The sequence below is a fragment of the Jaculus jaculus genome, chromosome 15, assembly GCF_020740685.1.
Source record: "Jaculus jaculus isolate mJacJac1 chromosome 15, mJacJac1.mat.Y.cur, whole genome shotgun sequence".
NCBI lineage: Eukaryota > Metazoa > Chordata > Mammalia > Rodentia > Dipodidae > Jaculus > Jaculus jaculus.
The window spans coordinates 16,870,362-16,879,633 of record NC_059116.1 but is presented as its reverse complement, the minus strand read 5'-3'; positions in this window follow the sequence as shown (position 1 = coordinate 16,879,633).

Genomic DNA, 9,272 nt, shown 5'->3' with positions numbered 1-9,272 from the left:
ATGTGTACCATGAAATATGTTTGTATCTATATCATATGTAATTATGTGTATATGTGTGTGTGTGTGTGTGTGTGTGTGTGTGTGTGTGTGTGTGTGTGTAGTGAAAGTAGACAGTGTAAGAAAGGAAGGGGTCTAAAAGCAATGAAGAAGGGAGAAAGGGCAATAGGGAGAATATAGAAATCAACTATTGCATGCTTTCTTAGATGCAGAATCTAGATTTTATAGTGTATTTTGTGGAAAATAGGAAGATTTTCATTGGCAGAAAAGAGTAGAAATACATTATATACACATATATGTATGCATGTGTACACATACATGACATGATAACACTGGTAAACAACTATTGGGAACAGGAAGGAGTCAGCAGCAAAGGGAAGAAGGCCAATGGAGGGCTGAATATGTACAAAGTACAATTATATATACATGTCATCATATCATAATAAAACACTATTTTTATTGCTTTTTAGGAGAGAGAGAAAGAATACTGACATGCCAGGGCTGCCAGCCACTGCATTTGAACTCCAAATGCATGTGCCGTCTTGTGTACATGTGAGGCCTTGTATTTGTATCACCCTGCGCATATGGCTTATGTGGGATCTGGGGAGTTGAACATGGGTCCTTAGGCTTCACAGGCAAGCACCTTAGCTGCTAAGCCATATCTCCAGCCCAAAACACATTGCTTTATATGCTAACTAAAATTTAGTAAGGAAAGAAGGAAAGGAAAATTGTGATTGAGATCAAAGAGCTTACTAAGTTTCAAGCTGGAAAGGAAAGGAAGGAAGGAGGCCCCTTTGCCTAACAAGAGGCCTAAACCTATTTCAGAATGACAATATTGACCATCAGAAGAACTAGAAATAGATTTGGAAAAGGAAATATATAGAAAATCCTTAATCCCAGAAACAAAACTTTGTAATTATTCATTCATTTTTATAAATGTGATGTTACTAATTTTAGCTGAATGGAGATATTGATATAGATTCCCTTTAAGTACAGATCTGGGGTTTTAACTTAAGATATCTTACTTCATGTTATTCTGAGATTAAAATATTTTATTTGAAAAATTATTTTAGCAGTGAGGTAAGTAGGTATCTACTAGGTCCAGGACCATGTTTGACCAGCTTCCTCCTGAAGTATGGATACAGATTTGTCTTTACCTAATGGAATGCAGGCTGCCAAAAAAACAGAATTCCTTTAAATGCTCCAGAGAGCAGTTACTGGAACAAGATTTAAAAGTAGTACGTGATTACTGCATATCTAGTGTGTTTGCCTTTTGACTATAAACAGAAAAACATTTCTTAAATATTTTAAAAATGCTTTTGTTTTTGTATTTTTATTACTTATTTGCAAGGAAAGAAAGAGAGAGGGAGGGAGGGAGAGAGGGAGGGAATGCAGAGGGAGAAAGGGAGGGAGGAAAGGTAAAAGAGGGAGGGAAAGAGAGAGGGAACTAGAATGGGTACTCTGGGGCCTCTTGCCACTTTAAATGAATTCCAGATGCATATGCCCTTTTGTGCATCTAGCTTCACATGGGTACAGGGGATGCTTCCAGACTGTCAGGTTTTGCACACAAGCACCTTTAACTGATGAACCACTTCTTCAGCCCTTGACTGTTTTGAAATTCAGGGATTTTACAATGTAATGCATGCGTAGTAATAGGATAATCTCTGTGCAATACAGTTAAATAATAAGGCATTTAATTTTTTGTGAAAACTATTGTAAATTTCAGTGGCAGAAAAAAAGTAGAAAAGAAACATGCCATTTAAAAATTAACATGTATATTTGGTTGGTGATAAACTAAGAAGGCTGACAACTTAGAAGCTTTGCCTGTTAATATTGAGTGGTAGCAGATTCCAGAAATTTAAAAAATTAGAGAGAGAAAGCTTGACATTGAAAAAAATGTATGTTCTCACTAAGCACTTTTAGTTTCCTGGTGACACTAAGGTGCCCACCCTTGGGCACCATTAGCAATCCTCTGACTTGGGCAGCTGACATTTGCCATCTGTCCTTCTGTCACAGCCAGACTTCTTCCTCGAAGACTCCAACTCATGTCCTCATGACAAGTTTGCGGCAGCCACAGGGATCTGGCAGGTGTCAACCCCCTTTGTCCCCGCTCTGTCCGGTTCTCCTGGACTTTTGCCTTAGCTGACCTCCCTGAACCCAGCCTCTGTGAACTGACCCTGACTGCTCTCTTCTGCCTCCTTCTTCCTCTTTCTTCATTCCTTAAATGCTGGCATTGTGCTCTTTACTTCATTCCCTATACTCTCATACATACTTTCAATGAGATTTTGTTGTTGTTCTTGTTTGTTTTTTGAGGTATGGTCTCCTCTAGCTCAGGCTGACCTGGAGTTCACTATATAACCTCAGGGGGGGTCTCGAACCTGTGGTGATCTTCCTACCTCTGCCTCCTGAGTACTGGGATTAAAGGTGTGTGCTAATGTCCCCAACCCAGTGTATGACACACAAACCAACAAGCAACATTTCCCCACCACTCTCCCATTTGCAGTGTGCTTCCTGATTGGCCTGAGCTTGAACCTCCCTCTCCAGTATGTACCGTGTGTGGTCACTTTCCAGAACCTGCCATCTCTAGGTCTGCAGTACCACCGGGCTTCACAGTCCAGTCTGAGACCCTCTCCAGAGGATAGATGCCCTGATGAGACAGCCGTCTAGCTTCCTCTACAGTCATTGTTGCCCTGGCATGATATACCCATAACCACAGCAGGATCACTTCCCACTGTTCTCTAACCTGTGTACAGCCTCATGGCGTTGTGCATTTCACTCCTTCCCTGGGATATGCTTGCTCCATTGCTTCTGTGCTTAGAGGGGTCAGACATCACTACTGTTCGCTTTCAATGTCCCAGGGTGATGGCAGTCAGTAGACTGAAAAATTGTAGGTAGAGATGTAAGGTTATAGAGCATGAGACTGCATTCTAGGAAGGGGATGCTACCAAAGGATAATTGCTTAGGAGGAATGAAATTAGGAAGCTCGCTGATGATTCAAGTGTTGGTACACTCACTATTTCCAACCCCTCTAGCTCTCTTTTCTCTTTTAATTAATTAATTTGCAAGCAGAGAGAGAAAGAAAATGGGCACACCAGGGCCTCTAGCCACTGCAAATGAACTCTAAATACATGCATCACTTTGTGTATCTGTCTTCACATGGGTACCAGGGAATCAAACCCAGGTCCTTAGGCTTTGCAGGCAAGTACTTTAACCACTAAGCCATCTCTCCAGCTCCTCCTTTCTGTTTTAAATCCACTTTGAGTGTTCACCTGGCACTCCTTGTGTGTGAAAAAATGGGACCACAGATATAAAGGTATTTGTAGTGTACCAAAGCCTTTGTTCACCAGAAGCTTCTTATCAGGGTTCTTAATGGCCTTCATGTTGTGAAATCCAGCAGTCAGTTCCTAGTCCTCTTCCTACTTCCAAACATGCTTCTTTTCATCTCAGTTGATAAATTCATCCTTCCATGTGATCAAGCCAAGAACATTGAACTATCCTAGATGCCCCTGCCTCCCACCAAATCCCAAAGCCAGTGGGCTCCACTCTTCACAATATATTCAGGACCACCACTTTTTATCTCCTTCACTACCACCACAATGGTCTTGGCTATTATCATGTTCTGCCTGGATTCTTAACTGGTTTCCCTCTGTCTTTTCTCATGTTTCCCCAGCCTCAGTCTACTCATAACATGGAAGCCAGAGTATCCTGCTGAACCCTATGGAGCCAGGCCACTCCTGTGGGCCCAACCTCATGTCAGCCAGAGGAAAGTAGGGCCTGTGGAGCCCAGTGTGATCAACTCTTTGTGGGCTTCTGTATGGCTTCCTTTACTTTGGCTACTCAGAGTTCTTGAACTACAGTCCATTCCTTGTGCCCAAACAGCTGGTTATAGATCCTTTATGTAACCCCAAGCAGTGCTTGACACATAGCAAATAAAGAAATAAATAACAGTTTTCATTAAAATATTTTAGTTTTATTTATTTGAGAGAGTAAAAGAGAGAGGCAGATAGAATGGGCACACCAGGGCCTTTCGCCACTTCAGATCAATTCCAGGCGCATGCATCACCTTGTGTATGTCGCTTACATGGGTCCTGGGGAATCAAACTTGGGTCCTTTGGCTTTGCAGGCAAGTGCCTTAATCACTTAGGAATCTCTCTAGCTCATAAGTAACTGTTTAATCAAAGAATGGAGGCCTTTGTAGAATGATAGTCTGTGATATACTAAAGACCTTAGCTAGATTGGCCCAGTAGCAAATGTGTGTGAAAAAATGGGACCACAGACAGAAAGATATTTGTAGTGTACCAAAGCCCTTCCATTCCTAGATATAGGCACCAATGTGAAAAATGTATCTCTTCAAATGCCTTCAGTTTTTTAAAATTTAAAATAAGATAGTATGAAAAATACATGAACAGGCTGGAGAGATGGCTTCACAGTTAAGGTGCTTCCCTATAAAGCCTAAACAATCCATGTTCAATTCCCCAGTACCCACATAAAGCCAGATGTACAATGTGGCACATGCATCTGGAGTTCTCTCTGTATGTCTTTTCTATCTCTCTCTGCTTATAAACAAGTTTAAAAAAATTTAAAAGAAAGATACATGAACATTGTAAGCACTACTACAGAGAACTGTGGTATCTTTAAATCTTTATGTTGACCACCCATATACATCAGTAAATATTCAACATGTTGTCAATTCCAGCATAAAACCAGACCATATGCAATTTGATAAAAGAGAGTAAAAGCTGGTTGCTAAACTAGTTAGTCAAATAAAAACAAATCACTGAGAGACCCAACATTTCTACCTTATTTGCTATAGTGAGCAACAAATACAAATAAAATAGGATAATTATAATGCATAATAAAAATATAAATAAAAACAAACACAGGGTTGGAGAGATGGCTTATCAGTTAAGGTGCTTGCCTGCGAAGTCTAAGGACCCAAGTTCCATTCCCCAGTACTTATGTAAGACAGATGCAGGTGGTACATGTGTCTGAAGTTTGCAGTGGCTAGAGGCTCTGGTGTGTCCATTCTCTCCCCCTTTCTGTCTCTTCCTCTCTCATAAATAAATAAATGAAAACCTACTGTGTTAATAAGGGGTCTATTTCCTTATGTTAAGTAGATTGTTTTATCTTATCATATTATACTAATGAAAGCTCAAGACACATGTATCTATGAATACATGTGGGATTTACAGTAGATTAGTTGATTGTTGATTTATTATTCAATTTTCAGAGAAAAGCTAGTTTATACAAGCCTGTACAATCTACCGCACCCAATGCAGTAGGCTTTGCATGTACGTGATTGATCTCAGATGAGACACTTGGCTGGGCTGGGACTGAGGCTCATTTGGTAGATGCCTAGGAGGCGTCAAGCCCTAGAAATGATCTCTAGCACCACACGAAACTGAGCATGCTTATAATCCCAGCACTGGAGCTTGAGGCAGGAGGATCAAGAGTTTGAGGTCATCCTTAGCTAGCTAGAAAGTTCAAGGCCAGCTTGAGCTACTTGAGACCCTCTCTTAATTAAAAAAAAAAAAAAGTGCTATGCTATAAATTCTAGATTGTACATACTAGTGAAGCAGAAGAGGAAAGTCATCAAGATTCTTTACTTAAAGAACTGGAATATACTGCACATTACTTCACCAATGAACTTATTACCCTTTATCCTAAGCCATTTTGCTAAGCTTAATAATATGGTCATGTGTTTAGGCTTCAGTGTGTAAACAGAATGATAGCATAGCACCAGGAAGCACCTGAGTGTGAAGAGCAGCAGGCAGGCTGGTTCAAGAGTGATCATACATGTGGATGACTGTGCTGACCACACATACATGTCTCTGAAGATTACTCCTGAAAGCAAATACCATCTGTACAGCCTCACAAACAAGATGTCACACTTGAAACAGGGCTCATGTAGCCTGGGCTTGCCTGAAACTCACTCCCCTGTCTTTACCACTCAAGTGCTGGGGTGACAGGTGTGAGCCACTATACCTCCTGACATCCCTTTACTGCAGCCTGCTAGTTATCTGTAACACTAGCTTCAGAAGGGGAAAGGTGTACTCAAAATGTGCTTCAAATCAAATATATGATTCTATGAACACAGTCAATTAGCTGGAAAATAGAAATAATTCTGCAAAGCAGAAATACTCACAGTATAGGTTCACAGAAGACCAACTCGGCACAACTTCAGGAGTCAGGTACACTTACATTTTTTTTTTATTTAAATATTTTTTGTTCATTTTTTATTTATTTATTTGAGAGCAACAGACACAGAGAGAAAGACAGATAGAGGGAGAGAGAGAGAATGGGCGTGCCAGGGCTTCCAGCCACTGCAAACGAACTCCAGATGTGTGCGCCCCCTTGTGCATCTGGCTAACGTGGGACCTGGGGAACCGAGCCTCGAACCAGGGTCCTTAGGCTTCACAGGCGAGCGCTTAAGCGCTAAGCCATCTCTCCAGCCCTACACTTACATTTTGAAGGAGGGTTTTGTGCTTATTTTTGCCTAACTGTGATAATTTAATGAAGTGGTAGAGACAGAGACTACACTGAAACAACAGTTTAACTTGAACTTCGTTCTTTTTAATAAATGAAGAAAAGGATTGTTTTGGCAATACTTTAATGAAGAATTTTGGCTTCTTTTTTTTTTCTTTTTTTTTGAGGTAGGGTCTCACTCTAGCCAAGGCTAACCTGGAATTCACTATGGAGTCTCAGGGTGGCCTCAAACTCATGGCAATCCTCCTACCTCTGCCTCCTGAGTGCTGGGATTAAAGGTGTGCGCCACCACGCCTGGCTAGCTTCTTTTAAATATATTGCCACACTAATACCATATTTTGTAAAATTAATGCCTTACAGTCTAAAATGTTTGAAAGCCAGAACAATATTCACTGGGTGAGAAGCTCTATTTGTGTTTCTTATGCTCGTTCCTTTAATGTTAGACAGTTACCCGTAGATGGGCCAGCAGGTCATTCTGGACACTGCTTTCAGCACATATTCAGGTGTTAGTCCCACAAGGGTTTGCTGTGGATCAGGCTGTGGCCATCTCATTCATGTTAATCGTGGACAAAGAGCATGGCTGACTGACCACAGAGCAGGGGTTAGTGAGTATTACTGTAAACAAAAACATCTACTATGGTTCTGCTTCTTTATTCAGGACTTCCTGACAGTTCACATATAAAACAAATAAGAAATCAGTGGAGATACAGTACATCATTAAATCCCTAAATAGGAATGGAAATGATTTGCCTAAGTTCACACAGAAACACAGTAACTAAGAAGCATAATATCTTTCTCAGAATAACTAAAGGTAGATGGTTAACTTGGAGACACAGTAGATACTTCCAAATTGGGATATATAAACACACAAACACATTCTGTTCTAAAACATACACTACCTTATGTTAGTTACACACTGATGTGCTTATGAGTGAAACTACATGAGGTCTTGAATTTGCTTACAATATTACAGCAGGGGTGGAAAGGTGCCTCAGTGGATAAAGAGCCTGCTGCACAACTCTGAGTACTTGAGTTCTCATTCCCACTTCCCATGTAAAAGCTGACACATGCACACACCAAATTAATAAAATTTAAAAATTGTTACATCAAAAGGAGTGTCAGGCATGAACATGTGAAATGACGCCATAGTGTCAATAAGCAGTGGAATGGAGTGTAACGGGCACTTAGAGGTTCTCCATGCTACCACTTTGTGTGGCTTGAAAACTTTGGCAATAAAAAGTGATTACTTCAAAAAACATTTCAATGATAAAAACAGCAAAATAACCATATTTTCAACTATCAAAATTACTACATAAAATTATATAACTTACAAAGATTTGTATAGGACTGCTGATACATGACATAATAATGGAAAGTCAGAAACAACTTAGGTGTCAATAAATGGGGAGCTAGTTAAATATCATACATCTGCATACAATTTAAATACAATGCAATAAACATTAACATTAAAGTTATTAATTGTACAAGGAGGTTCCGCAGCAGCAGAGGGCCTGAGTCATGCCCTCAAGCCCATGAAACATATCTGGAGGAGTGGTTGTCAGTGTTCAGAGTGATCGTCTCTGGAAAGAGCAGTTGTAGGTTTTATTTCTTGTTTAAACAGCTCTGTATTTACTTAAAACTTTTCAAAAGACCATGTATTAATATTACAACTGAGAAAATTATTTTGTATTTTAATTGCATGTAATTTTCTCAATATGTTATTCTTTCTAACATAAAGACTGGTTTCATGCTAAAAATTGTCAGGTTCACAGCTGGAATTCAGAAAAGAGCCAGTCCCCAGTTAGCCTGTCTACTGCTGGAAAGTGCTACATGAGCTACTGGGGGAAAATGGCCAACAATGGTCTGAGAAGCCAGAGGTCTAAGCTACTGAGAAGCAAACACCCTGATACCATGTACATGTCAATGCAATAGTGGCACACAGCCTCAGTGGGAAACCAATAGCTTTCTGATTGGCAAAGAGATCCACCCAGTGTAAAAAAACAAACAAACCCGTATCTGGGATTGGAAAGCAGATCAGAATCCTGTGGAGACAAAGATTATGTTCTCCAGTGTCAAGCTCTCACTAGTCTTTGGCTAAAAGAGGGGCTACATACATCAGATTCTCCCCAAATTAATAATGCTTATTATTAAACTATGCTGACTTCACTCTCCATTGAAGAATCTGTTCTTCTTTAACAGAAAGTAATGACATCTGAAGAGATAAAACCACCCCTCACACTTCAGCCAACTCACAGTTGAAAGCACAGAGGAATTGGGGAGACAAGCAAGAGTGCTGCTTCCATGTTGTACCTGAAAATCAGTGCTAGGGTGAAGGAGACAGACCCTGAGGATACTCAAAACCTACCAAAGAAGAGATCCTGAGGCTCCTAAGAGCTCATCACTGAAGTAGACTTAAAATTCACCCACCAACGGCTCAGGTAAATTTGTGGAAGAGGGAGTGGAAAGATTGTAAGAGCAACAGGTTAAGACATCATGCCCAAAGGCACTTCCTTCCCCCCAAAATAACTGATTACTGCTCCCACAAAGCATAAACCACAACCCCATGGGGAATACCTATAACCCCAATGAGGAGCGTCCCTAATAGAATGGGGCAGGGACAAGGGAACAGAGAATAGCAACACATGATGGATCCATCTGAAGCATGTTGTTAATAATAATAATAATAATAAACATAATTGCCAGTTCTTAAGTCATTCAAACTGAGAAAGTACTACTACAACAAAATAAACAATTCATTTTTCTCTAAAACTGCAAATAATTTCTCAAGC